We start from the raw sequence: 14,551 nt of genomic DNA, 5'->3' as shown, positions 1-14,551 counted from the left end.
TTACAGTTAATGGCTCAATGTCTAAATGAAAACCAGTAACAAGTGGTGTCCCTCAAGGGTCTGTGCTGGGATCAATATTATTTAATATCTTCATCGATGACATAGACAGTGGGATTGAGTGCACCCTCAGCAAGTTTGCAGACAACACCAAGCTGTGTGGTGCAGTCGATTCACTAGAGGGAGGTGATGCCATTCAGAGGGACTGTGACAGGCTTGAGGAGTGGGCCTATGTGAAATTCATGAAGTTCTACAAGGCCAAGTGTAAGGTCCTGTACCTGAGTCAGGGCAACCCCCACTATCAATGCAGGCTGGGAGATGAATGGATTGAGAGCAGCCCTGTGGAGAAGGACTTGGGGGTCCTGGTGGATGAAAAGCTGGACACAAGCAATGTGCACTCACAGCCCAGAAAGCCAATAGTATCCTGGGCTGCATCAAAAGAAGTGTGGCCAGCAGGTCGAGGGAGGTGAATCTCCCCCTCTACTCTTGTGAGACTCCGCCTGGAATCCTGCATCCAGCTCTGGGGTCCCCAGTACAAGAAAGACAAGGACCTGTTGGAGCAGGTCCAGAGGGGGGGCATAAAAATTATCAGATGGCTGGAGCACCTCTCCTCTGAAGAAAGGCTGAGCTGGGGTTGTTTAGCCTGGAGAAGAGAAGGCTCTGGGGAGACTTTATTGCAGCCTTTTGGTACTTAAAGGGGACTTTTAAGAAACATAGAGACTTTTTAGCAGGGCCTGTAGTGACAGGACAAGAGGCAGTGGTTTTAAACTGAAAGAGGGTAGATTTAGATTGGACACAAAGAAGAAATTGTTGACCATGAGGGTGGTGAGGCACTGGAACAGGTTGCCCAGAGAAATTGTGGATGCCCCATCATTGGAAGTGTTCAAGGCCAGGTTGGATGGGGCTTTGAGCAACCTGATCTATTGAAAGGTGTCCCTGCCCGTGGCAGGGGTGGTTGGACTTGGACTAGATGATCATAGAATCATTGAATCATAGAATTGTTTGGCTTGAAAAGATAATTTCCACCCCAAACCATTCTATGTTAGCAGAAAATTTGATACTAAATTTCCTAAACAAGGGCTAATTTATACTTTTATGCTAGCATAGAGTGGTTTGGGTTTGAAAGGACCTTTTAAACCTATCTTTAAGGGCCCTTTCCAACCCAAACCATTCTATGATGCAATGATTCTATGATTGAGGAATGATTAGGAAATCCCAGAGGAAATGTATAATGAGAATTTGCATATAGAGCTGCAACACACAACTGTTTTATTTAGGTCCATCTGTGATAGAGAAACAAAGTTTTGAACCAAAACTGTAGCAATTGTCCTTGTTTAGGAAATTTAGTATCAAATTTTGTACTAAGCAGAAGAACATTTAGTATCATCTAGAGAAATGCCAAGTACAATTTGTAGTTACTGATATTTCTTATGGTTTATTAGATTTATGGAATTAATATACATATATATCTCTCTCCAAAGGCTAGCAAAACCAAATAAAAATAGTGCTGGGTTTCACCAGCACCCTGGTCACATCTCTGTGTGAGCACTGAAAAGATTAATTCTAGAGATTAATCTCTTTCAGTAGTATGCTTATTGTGGTTGCCTTAGTTTATTTTCATTCTCTCTGATCTGTTGGGAATATCTGCAATACAGATTATAGATTTCAATATTTGTCAGAAAAATTGCATATTTATATATAATATATGCACTACTGTTTAAGTCCTTTTAAGTCCTCTGCACTTCTTAAGAAATCCCAAATTTTGTGCTTATCAAATCGCCAGTGTGGTGCTTATCAAAACCAAATGAATCAGGGAATGTAAAGTCCATCTGTCTAACTGTGCATCAGAGAAATAAACCCAGAAAACTTGCATATATCCTGTACTACATACTATTCTTGAAAGACTGGACATGCCAATTATTGTTTTGAATAGATGGCACTTCTTCTGCTGTTTTAAGCTCATCAGATGTGGCAATGTTGATAGAATTGTCACACAATATGTTTTAAATTTAAGACACAAAGACAAAAGTGAGAATGCTAGTTTTCTCAGTTAACAAAAATGCTCCCAGGGCTAAAGAAATACATGATAACTGTGACAATTTATTAAGAAACACAACCACTGACAATTCAAGGCAATGGAAGTTCATTCCAGTTTGTAAGTAATATGAAAATGACACCTACTTATCAAAAATTTGAAAAAAAAAAAAATCCATTTATTTTTATACATATCAGACAGCTTCCATTTATTATTAAACAGTGGTTTGGAACTAAGAGTACTCATTTTCTCTATTCTCTGTTCCAAAATGGCTGCAATTGATTATGCCTAAAATTTATAACATTGCTGGGTATATTTGGTGCATCAACAGGAAAAGAAAGTGAGTAATTGATCAATTTATTAAACCAAGACAAAAAATGTGAATATGCTATGTTGTCAGTGGAAAAAACAGCATAGGATATATAAATCTATGGCAGAAGGCATGGAGTTCTGTTGTTATTATATCACTGCTGTTATTTCTTTTGCTGCTCTTTTACTCGCATCATTCCCCCTGGGTCCCAGAGCCTTCACGGTTCATTTTCTGTTGATTCTCAATACTACTTCTAGGAATTGGAAAGATGAAGAAATATTCAGAAGTGAGCAACAAGAAGTCAGAAGCAAGTAAATTCTTTATGATGTAAGTAACTTGAAAAGATTTATGGCAATGCGCTTTATATTATATTAGAATTCTTCACTTAGCTCTGCCCTGAGTTCCATTTCATATATTTTACAAGGCTTGCAGTTTATCTGTTCATATCAGTAGACCTTTTTATTTAATTTTCTCAGACACTTTGACATTTAATAGGACTGAATAATGAGAGCTTCCCACAATGGATATCCTGTGGTTATTTATGTTCTCTGTTAACATATAGTTTTAGCTGTTAAAGTATTCTTCGAAGCACCCTCAAAGTGGATGACAGGCATCCACAGTTATGGTTTTCTTCCTTTTTTTCAAATCTAAATCTCAAGGGGACTGCTCTTCCTGTAACAATGGACAAACCCCATGCTCAGCCAGATTTTTGAGAATCGTAATGCAATGCTAACACTTCTGAAATTTTCTTTACTAACCTTAATCAATTTTAAATGTGTAAAGGTCTCATGAAATTGCCATTGACATAATAAACCCCTTTCTACTACTGATTTTCTCAAAGCAGGGTTTCACACAGCTAGTAAATAGCCAGTGAGAGCAAACATCTGTAGAGACCCAAACAACATCTGTAACAGCAAATCAATAACACCTTCAATTTAATTTTATTTAGAACAGCAGGACGTTCATTTAACAGCAATAATTTAGAGCAGAAGCTTTACTGTAGCAAATGTTTGGAAACATTGTGGTATATACATAGGCACAGGCACACATATAAATATATGGAGAGATACATGTATATATACAGATACCTACTTTTTACATAAATATATCATACAAATCAAAAACCTTAGTAGTCAAAATAATTGGCTAAAGTTTTAGTCAGTTAAAATGCATCTGGCAGTGCCCAGAAAGAGAGCTAAGCACATCCAACTTAACTGACATAGAGGCATTAATTTAGCCCAGTAAAGGTTTTTAGACAACGCCATATCATAATTTCAGGTACAATCAGCTCATCAAAGACCATTCAAAGTATCTGTACTAATGAGGGGTCTGTGTTGCAGCCTGCTGGAGTGGATTTTTTACAGCATAAACGGTATGTGAGAATGCATAACGGAATAAATTAAATGGGATAACTTTAGAGTAATGTTAAGCAGGAAAGGAGGCAAACCCAGCTCAGTGTAATCCATGCTGCCAGTTGAAAGAGATCTCTAAAAAAAGATTCTCCCAGAACTTCACCTAGGATTAATTTTAGAGCTATGAGTTGTCTTACTCCAGAAGACACAGAAAGCGTGCCAAAATTTGTCTGATGTAGATGATCATGGGATCACGACAAAGGAGTCTTGTGGAAGATAGGTTGTTTAAGAATACAGACGGATTCTGACCATCTCAGAAAAAAAGAAAAAAAAAGACCTCTGAACCGTCCTAATTATTTCCACCAATATTTTGCAATTGACTTATTCTCCTAGGAGTATCTTCAAAGTTGGAAAGGATCTATGTGATACAAAATGGGAGGAGCACATTAGCCCAATTAGGGAAAGGAAGAAAATAAGAATAACAATAAGCAGCTGTCAGAGTTAAGAGACAGACTTATTCTTCTGCATGAGAGCACTCTTCTAGTCTTCTTGCCTGTTCAATTTAAGATTTCTCATGTTATCAAGAATTTTTGAGAAGTGCTACACTTCATGCAAAAACATCCCTTGTGTCCTCCTCCTAGGTATTTTGCAATAGGTCTATCATTTTCCCTAATTCAATTTTTAATACATAACGGCTGAACATATAATTTAAAAGTACTGAGTGATCTTCTAGACAACAGAAATGATTCACAAATGTCCATAAGAAGTGGTAATTCTGGTAGACAGACACTTAGAAAACTTGTTGACTTACTCAAAACCAGTTTCTCCTCCCTGACAGAAATAGTAGCACTCTGGTAAAATATGCTGTGATTTCCAGAAGAAACAGAGATTATACCAGGGACAAATCTTTCAAGCAGCAAGTGATGGATGAAATAATTAGCCGTCAGCCCCCACTCCTAGTCAGCAAAGACAAACATTATGATATTCTTCTGTCAAATTGCATGTTTTGCAGACTAATACTAAATCTGTGTAGTTAATTGACCTTTTTTTTTTTTTTTGAGAAGAAAGAGAACCCAAGAAACTGTTTTCATTTATTTACTGTGGATTAAGTTTTGCTATTCATATATCATTTAATGCTTTTCTCACTAAAATGTGTTTTCACAGGGGAAAGATGCTATTTATCACATGTAAGAGCAATAGAATCTATACTTATGCCAGATTAAAATTAATCGAGCTGAGAGGTTAGGTTTCTCAACTCACTTAATGCTGTTTATTTGGTACCTACTTCTCCAAAATCATCTAGTACTTTATAAAGTTTCTCTTTGAGATTTTGAATTTAATTGTGTGTGTATTCAAAAGGTAATTATATGCAGCTACCTGATTAAATGTTCATTCACATAATGATTAAAAGTGTCTTATGATGACAGTTGTAGTATGTCAGGTTCAGAACTGAATGATTATCACCTGCTGATTGTCGAAGTGAATGTCTATAATGGGAGTAATTTTATAGCAGCACTTATTATAAACTAATACTGATCATATATTACAGTGATTATTTTGTTTTGTGTGATTTGAACAGAAAGAATTATTTTCAGCCTTCATTCACCTATTGACAGACATAGAATTAGAAGGTAAAAAATCAGAGTATTTTATGCAGTTTAAAGTATTATGTCTCCATAGAGGTATGGTCAATGTAAATGCTCTTAGAGACAGCCCAGGAACATTAAGGATCTTTAAAAGAGTGGTGTTTTTGTAAATTTTGAAGACAGAGAAGAAGGAAATTGCATAAAATGGTATAGCTAATTATTATATTATTGTATTGCAAAAATGAAAACTGTTTCCAATATCAGTAAAAGTAGATTAAGAATATTTAGCCTTTTAACATTTTAGATAAAAATTATTTGGCCCTTACCACAAATTTTCCCATTTCTTTAACACAGATTGAGAGCTTCTGTGTCTGAATTTTTTGTAAGTGGGGAGGAATAACTTAGTTTTGGTCTGCTCCCACACTTACCTGTGAAAATTCAGGATTCTCAAGAATTTTGAATATATTTGAATGCCATTATTTTTAGCTGAAAAGAAAGAAAGATGTGTTAAAAAGGAGAAAATGGTTCAGGAATGGGTTTCAAACCAATAAAATATACATTAGGACTTCCATTAATGATATCTGAATTAGTATCTAAAACCCTTCAAATATAAGGAGATAAAAATGTATTTCCTTTGCTGCTTTTCATTCCTGAAGAACAAAGAGATATTCAATAATCCTATAAATCATTGCATTGTTAGCAATCTTACATTGCAACAACACAGAAAGCCTGATCGATAGCTGGTCAATAGAAAGTTGCCCTTTGCTGGAAGTCGTAGAATGATTCCCTTGTTGAAGGTTAGAACCTCTTAGTGCTGAAGCTACTTAATTATTACAGATAATTGTAATTTGGCCTTGACTGAAATAGCGTAAAGCGGAAACTGAACTCAAATTGCTTGCGCTGCTTATCCTGTTTTATTTTACTGCTTCTCCAGAACGGTAAGAATGGGATGGTTTTAAGACACTTTGCAACTGAGCATCACAAAATGCTACTTCTTGGGTCTTAACCTTAATTCATTTATACCTTCTTAAATCAGAAATATTTCTATGGAAATCAATTTATTTGTACCAGATTTATGCAACTGTCACAAAACCTGTCAAGAAGGAATGTTTAGTTTGTTTCAGTTTGGTCTGGTTTTGTGTGTGAATATAGCAACGGCTTTGGTAGATGGTGTCACATGACCATTCCCTGGGTTTTGAGGGTTGGGTTTTTTTATTTTTATGAGCACTCTGCATGGCCCTAGATAGCTAATTATATTAGCCTATGGAAACTATTTTTCCACATTTCTCCAGCTGGTGATATATTCAGTTTCAGTGAAATAGGGATAACGTCAAGGAAGAGGAATGGAAGTCCTAGTAATTTCATCCACTGTGAGCACTTCTTTTTCCTAAATTAAGTGTGTAATTATCAAACCTTATCTCTACCGTCATATGGTTTAACCTTTATTGAACTAATTAGGATGAAGCTTAAAATTACTTGCTGACTAACTTGATGAAACAGCTGTAATTTTTTTCCCTTTAAAGAAGAAACTGGAAGAAACGTAAGCAACTCTGAATTCAAAAGTTATTATCAATAGCACACAAGACAGACAGATATTATAAAAGGATCAGCTACTGAGGTGACCTACATGGAAGAACTTGTATTTTCTGAAAAGAACTGGGACAAACGTGTAGGTAAAATATGTAATATTGTACTACTGAGAAACAGAAGAAAAAAAGGTGATTTTATGTATTTATTTTGATGTCCCAGTGTTTTTACACTATATATCCCATGAGATTTAAAAAAACTTTTAATTAAGACACTAATATGATGATATGTACTCACTTCTCACAGTAGCCGTGGAAGTCTAATACATCTCACTTTCCTTCTGAGCAAGTTTGCTCAGACTAGAACAAATTCCCCAATATATAGCTATCTTTTCTAACACGTAATTGCAAATGTATTAAGTAATTGTCAAGGAGTGAACTCCCCAAAATACTTAATGAAAGCATGTGACAGAACAGTTGATTCCTTTTGTCTAAAAGACATGCTGGCAGTAAGTCTGAACATATTGACTCTCATATTAGGGTAGGCTGTTTGAACACATGCATCCACAGCTGCTGATCAAACTTCATTAAGACAGCCTTTCGGGTTTCTCCTGTAGTGATGATGAATGTTCACAGACACTAAGTCAATATTTTGAAGACGATTAGAAGATAAAGCACTACGCTTTTACTACTCAGATAACACTCAGTTATGATCCATAATTGTAAGGTTTTACTAGTTCTGAACAGTCAAAACCAAGTGCATCTGAAATCATTATTTTGTTAAAAACCAGCATTTTCAGAATACTGCCAACAGGCAAGAAGAGGAAAGAATCACCTTTAAAGTGTTAATATTTCTTACCGATATATTTCATGGCCCACAGTCTCCTAATTTCACTCCACAGAGGCAGCCAAATGTCTATCTGGAGACCGCCTGCCTGTGTCTAAGCAAGGGATAAGTCTGCTTCTGAGTGGAGCCCGGAGCCCCGCAGTCCCCCAGCCCAGGAGATCTACGGGAGCTCATGGCTCTCTGTATGCCTTCACTGCTCTCTGGTGAAAATGCGGGCATAAAGATACAGGAGGCAGGTCGTGCACATCTAGGCCAGTTAACGTTCCATATCCACAAAACCATTGAATTTATTTAGAAAGTAACATACGTTCCCTACATCCTGCTAGCAAGCTATGTTGCAGTGGTCTTCCTCTGCATAGATCACCACCTCTGTCAAGAGCCTCCCGAAGCAGGACATTATTACAGTCAGCTAGCTCTACCTCCTTTTGTATGTGAATCATAGGAATGTACACTGATATAACTTCAAAAAAACAAAAAAAAGAAGAAAAAACAGAACAACCCCCCCCCCCACACACACACAAAAAAACCAAACCAAAAAAACCCCACCCAAAGCAGAATTAAAAATTATCTTGTATTCACATGCTGCTAAGTAAATCAGTAAGCTGGTAATACATGCCTTTCAACCAAAATTAAAGAATTTTGCTCTACATGTTTTCCTGATTTTAAACAGATGAAGACCACAAAACATGGAAAACTACTCAAAAAGTTCCTGTTCAAGCTTTAGCACTGTGGATGGGGTATGTACGATTCTTGTTACTACATAAAAACAGCTAAAATATATGTATGTATATATTGACTTCCCTAAAATCAATAGGATATTTTTCTTTTTAAGTACTAAACATTACAATTTTCATTCCAGACTTCCTAACTATTCAGGGAGAATTAGATGCCTTAAAAAAAGATCTTCAGATTCTGGTCAGTTGACAAAAGACGTATGTAACCCAGAAAAGAAGTACAAGTATAAACGATTTTGTTATCTTACAATGAGGCACTTTAAGAAAATAGATAACTTAATTAATTTTGTTCAACGTGGTCACAGATTAAATCCGGGGGGAAAAAAAAAAAAACAAACAACGAACAAAACCAAAAAAACCTTGAACTGGAATCCTTGCTTTTTAGACAACTTTGGATGTGAGCAGTTTATATCAGATTAAGGTTCCCAATTATCATGTTTGTGCAGGGTGACCAGAAAAAAAAAATTTCATATAAATTATTCCACAAGTTTTGTCAGAAGCCAATGTGATATTCTCTGATTCAGAACTATGACAATATGGTTCTAAGACTAGCCTTGTAGGTTGTATCAATTTATAAGTTAAAAACTTATTTTCATTTCAATATCAAATGGCTGGTCTGAAGAGCAGTGTTACTCTTGAAAACTCATTTGATGTTGAAACATTGCTAAGGTTATATAAAAATAATACTAAGTATTTTCTAGAGTTTTTTTTTCTTTCCCTTAAAGCTTGGGATGAAGTGTGGGTTTTTTCCCCCCAAAAAGTCTGCAATCTCGCAATTGTTTTCTTTCAGACTGAGGACTTGCGCTTCATACCAAATAACACGTAACATTTTCAGACTTCCTTTGAGGAAAAATTGAATCTGTTTTCAAGCCACTTATTGCAAATGAAGTGTGCTGGATCATTCTTCCTTCTTTAATGTATTGGAATGTTGTATTATAGATCTAAAAATGGATTAAATGGTTCCTATCAGTTCAAATAGTGCTTAATCAACGCAAATGTTTAACATTTCTCTGAATTGCAATTAAGCATGCATTCCTGAAAGAAAAGATTTACCCTGTTTTCTAGTTATAGGTGAACAAGGACTTTGCGAATGCATTCAACTTATGTTTTTATCTGCTGCTTGTTATTACAAGATACAAGAAAATCTGAGACCGTTCCCATAAATGATTCATCTGGCATCGGAAAGTAGGAGTCATTTCCTACTGGAACTCAAAAGAAGTATTTGATTGAATGCCTTTGAGATAGCTGTGAGAGAAAGGCTGTTGACGGAACAAATATTTTAGAGGGGAAAAATTCCTATAGGAACTCAAACTGCAGACTTTGCCTTAAATGGAGAGTATATTGTAATACTATGTGCAGTCAGAAGGGTTTTATTTTCATTTGGAACACGTAGTTTTATATACAATCTGTGAAGAGGAGAGGTCTATAGAGGAAGAAATGTGCAATAACTGTACAGTATGTTAGTTATGAAACTCTGCAAAGTACTATAGAGTCACATCATTCTGTCTTGATGCTGCTGTAGTAATTCCTTGATGAAAGTCCGGATAAGGCAGGAGGATGTGGTGATCAAGCTAGACGTCTAGTAGTCATTAGTGGAAACTATTGGGAGCTGACTGCTTGTGAGAAGCTGAGAGTTTATGAGTGATGGGTTCAGATGAGTGATTAAGGAGAACACCATTGGAATACTGATTTGGGGAATAAGATAATGGAATACTGACATGCCTCATAGATGGACAGGAGTGGGAGGAACAATATGTGAAAAACTGGTAGAAAATTTTGTGATGTGGAAACCATGGGGAGTGGGAAACTTACTAGATATACGAGGAATGAAAATAGATACAGAGGAAGAAAAAGAGTGTTGGAAGAGTATCACAAAAAAAGAAAGCTAGTACAGAGATGGGTACTGATGATAACACTGGAAAAACAGGAGAAAAAAATGGAGCAGTAGAAGGAAGCAGGGAAAGATGGCTAAAGTGAGAGGCGCAGGAGAGAATAAAATAACTGTTCGTACATACAGAACAGAATGTATGCATCACTTTGTTACGATCAAATTAATTAGTTTCTCTAAATAATATGGAAATACAAGTATAGCAAACATTTGGAATACGATTTCAGTGCAATAGGTGTTGCTAAGCATGCCAGAAAAATGTCAGAGTTTTTCTTCAAACAACAATAAACATGAAACAAATCATATAAGTGTAGGTTAATTAACACTGTTAATTTAAAATGTAAATTACAAGAAGAGGATCAGAAGAAGAAAGCTCCCTTCTGTTGGTATGCTACATCTTTTTCTGGAAAACTGCTAACCAACTCTGACAAAAATGTCTTCAGAAGTGTTTTTATAACTAAGAATAATTATTTATTTTTATGTTGAAAAGCACTGTATTGTACCAAACTATTTTAAAATACTAATATGATGGAGAAAAAAGTTGGAAAGCTCTCACAAACTTATTAATATCACCCCCACCCGCCTCCCCATTTTGTCTCTGAGAATTATACTTCCTAAAATGCTGAAAAAAATTATTCTAGCAAATTTGGTCTTGCAAAACTGGATTTTGGTGGTTTGGAACTGGAAAACTTAGCTATTTATATGTATAATTTGTGGCAGGAATCTAGACATCCTCATCCTACATCAAGAAAGGTGGCAAATTATTCAAGAAATACAGGAAAAATATGTTGGGAAAATTACTGATGAAAAAAATGTTGAGCAATATCAGGAAATAATAGCATCCGAGCACTTTTAGGTTTCAGGTTTTTTTCTCTAAAATAAGAAGCAAGAAGTGAAAACCACAAGGGGCCATCTTCAATCAACACATTTTTTCTAGTATCACTAGATCCACTTCTAAACCGATTTAGTCAGATGAAAGCATTTTTCTTGTGTAGACACACTTTAATTTACCTTGTTCCCCACAGTAACTGAAGTATGTTCTGAGGACTCCTCATTAGCTTTGAAGCCATCTCTTATTTTGAAGACATCTGTCAATTATCGCAGTTGCTTACTTTTGATCACATCTGTCCACAAAAGTTTTGTGTCTCAACTGAGAAATGTATTTCTACCCTTGAAGAGAGCTTAGCCAAAGCCTCTTTTGAGAGCTGTGACTGCTTTTCGCGTCCCTTTCTGTGGCCTTCATGTCTGTCACCTCGCTCTAGGCTCTGAACTGAAACACCTGGCTGAGGAGTGGAGCCATTATAATCTCCTTATAAGCAAGGATCTTTCGCAGGGGTTGACTCAGCCCAGCCTCTGAGAGGTGTGAACAGAGCACTTTTCTACAGAAGGAGCTCAGGTCAGTTGGGCTTCTAACTCAAGTTCAAGTCCAGGGAAACGAAAGTGGTCCCATTGTCCTAGGGACGCATGTTTTTGTAGGTGACAAGAGAAAAGCCACAGGGCAACAACACAAATTTTATGCTGCTCTTTACTGGATCTAGGTGGTTGGATGATCCTCCAGTGGTTGATCTGCTGTTCCCTTTAGGAACAGAGTAGAGGACAGGCTGCTGTGCTGCATGACCGCTCTGTTATGTGCCCCAGAGAGGCTTGCTTTCTGTGCTGAAAGTGGCCTTGCTGGAAGGAGTTTACAGAACTGCTGCTTTCTACCCAGGCTATTATGAGGTCGGATGCTCAAGAACATGTATCTTCTTAAAAGAAAGCTGAAGTGGATCACAGTTTTACAGAATTCTTATGAATCCCGAGGGACAAAGTCACAATTTCATTTCACTCCACAAGTGAAGCTCACTCTCTTTCTTTAAGTGTCCCAAGTACATGGTGCTAACTTTTTTCTCTGTGCTCTCAGAGGATTTCTGCATTCTTTCCTCAGAAACTACATTTTCTGGAACATGTTTCATAACAGTCATGTCTCTTTACTTCTTTGGGGAGAAGTTGCTTAGCAAATACAGCCAGGCTTTATATAAACTATGTATGACGTTAACACAGTGAAAAAAAACCAAACAAAACAAACCAAAACAAAATCAAGAAACGCCGCCACATTCACTATTTTCCTAAAGGTGGCCCTAAACATGGATTCATGGATTTATAATTAGGCAGTTAAATAAGTGACATGGTGTTAGTACCAGTTGCTGCATTCTCATGTTTTCTACTTTTTTGTTTTAGTTAGGTCACTTTCTCATTTAGGAATCTAACCTTAACTATCTTCTTCTAGGACACTTGCCATATATGCTTTGGTTCTTGCTTGACCTTTTAGGCTATCAACAGTGGCTGCAGTTTCACAATTACAATACTTTTTTCAAAAGCTCTTAGGCTTCTAAGTGCTTGAAGGGAGGTGCTGTCTTCCTTTCTTCTGGGTGTTAAGCAAGAGAAATGGGAGCAGATTTACCTGGGTTTCAGTAAAATTAATAATTATGCTACTGTGATATAAGAATTAGCCTATGAGATGCAGAAAGAAGGAATTTAGGAAAGTAGAATGAACTGGAAGAAGAAATACAAGGACAGAGGAAAGAAGTCTTCTCTTTCTGCCACTGTGTTCTGACTGGGAGATGAAAGTCTGCTGGTGTCCTGAAACTCATATTTCAGGGTTATCAAGAGGCTTGGTTAAGTGGAAATTTTCAAATTATTTACAATAGTTTTACCTAGGCAGAGGGAAGGAATTAGAGACAAGGGAATACTTGACCAAACAAACCATGAAGTGGTATCTACAAACTGGAATGGTCATCCATAGGAGCTTCCAGCAAAGGCAACTGAGAGAAAACATTGTTTGCTGTCCGAAGAAATCCTCCTCTAGTTCAAGCTTTTACACTTTCCTATTAAAGATAAGTTAATTTTACTGCTTATAGCTTACCATACTCTCATAATACTAGGTCCAAATCTTCTGACCTTAAAAATTCACAGTCAGTTACTAAATGAGGTGTGGCTATACAGCAATGTAATAAAACATGCATAATTATACATTCAATTCCCTGCATAATCATCTTTTTCTTGTTGTTTTTCCACCATGGTTTTGCCACTTTAAAAGTAGGTAAAACTAAGATTTTAAGTCACATTTATTTCAGTTTGTTGCATCTATGTCTTCCTGTAGTATGAAACAAATCTATACACAGACAAATTCAGAAAAATAAATATATCTATGACCATATTCATGTATTCTGCTGCTGATGGTGCTGACTGTGTTTAAAAGTTTAGTGCTTTCACTGAAGAGCTATAAAACAGGGAGATGCAGGATACTGGTCTGATAGAGGACAGCATCCTTGTATCTCCTTGTGTGCTTAAATTATTGGATCTTTTAACATACTTTAAACAGATCCAAATGAATCCAAAGATACGTTCTACATGTCTTTTCATCCTTTTTAGAATGCATCTTTGTACCAATGTCAAAGAAAAGCAGAAGAAACTGGGAAATTTTTATCTCTGCTCTACCTTGAGTAGCTCTATACAACTCTACACCAAAGTCATTCTTGTAACAAAAGTAAGTGAAATATGAGCTGATTCTACTTCAGAGAAGTCAGAAGATGAACTCATGCTCTAGGAACAGCAGCAATATCATCACTTTCTATAAACAGCACATGAAATGTCCAGTTCTGTTATCTAAAGACATCCTGATCATGCAGAACATCTGAGCAGAGACACAGCAAAGTCAAGTCACATTGTCCTTCCTGCCAAAAAATCATTGTGCCCCAGGCACCTGAAAAAGGGGTTATTCTTTGTGCACTTTAAACACCACCAACACTGATGGATGCATCGATATGGTTTTGACCAACTGAAAGGTAAAAAAGGTGTTGTCTATGACTGGACTTAAAGACATTGTTTACCTGCAAAACTCATGGAAATAGACAAATAAGGATATAGACCTTCTTAGTTTTGTTGGCAAGATAAACGTTCTTACTGAAAAACTGAAAGCCTTACTAAACCTCTAAAGACCAGCATGAAAGATGAGGAATTATCCAATCTGCATCCTTCCAGTCAGCTGAGAATTCAACCATGAGATACTAGTGCAATAATAATAATGAAAAAAAAAACAACCCCAACCCCAAAAACAATTTGAATAATTTCTGTTGCTCACAGAATTATTTATACAGGCATTAGACCAATATTATGGCATTATATTTTCCTTTGTAATTGGAACTCAGTTAGCCCAGTTTGGATGCTACTTAGATAGAACAATATATTATGCTATAATATGTCCTGAGTATGAGACTGCAAGGATAAGCCTTGTCTG

The 14,551-nt window shown here is 36.4% G+C and overlaps 1 long non-coding RNA gene across 1 annotated transcript; it reads right to left on the bottom strand.

Annotated features, from left to right (window-relative positions):
- Positions 1-201: 201 nt before the first annotated feature.
- On the bottom strand, positions 202-14,254 carry LOC121233796. Its single transcript, XR_005933963.1, has 3 exons — positions 14,244-14,254; positions 913-917; positions 202-482 (listed from the first exon to the last, which is right to left on the bottom strand). It is a non-coding gene; the product is annotated as an uncharacterized LOC121233796 (long non-coding RNA).
- Between the last annotated feature and the right edge of the window lie 297 nt (positions 14,255-14,551).

This window comes from Aquila chrysaetos, chromosome 14, assembly GCF_900496995.4.
Source record: "Aquila chrysaetos chrysaetos chromosome 14, bAquChr1.4, whole genome shotgun sequence".
Classification (NCBI taxonomy): domain Eukaryota; kingdom Metazoa; phylum Chordata; class Aves; order Accipitriformes; family Accipitridae; genus Aquila; species Aquila chrysaetos.
Note: the sequence above shows the minus strand (reverse complement) of the source record. Positions and strands in the feature narration are given on the sequence as shown.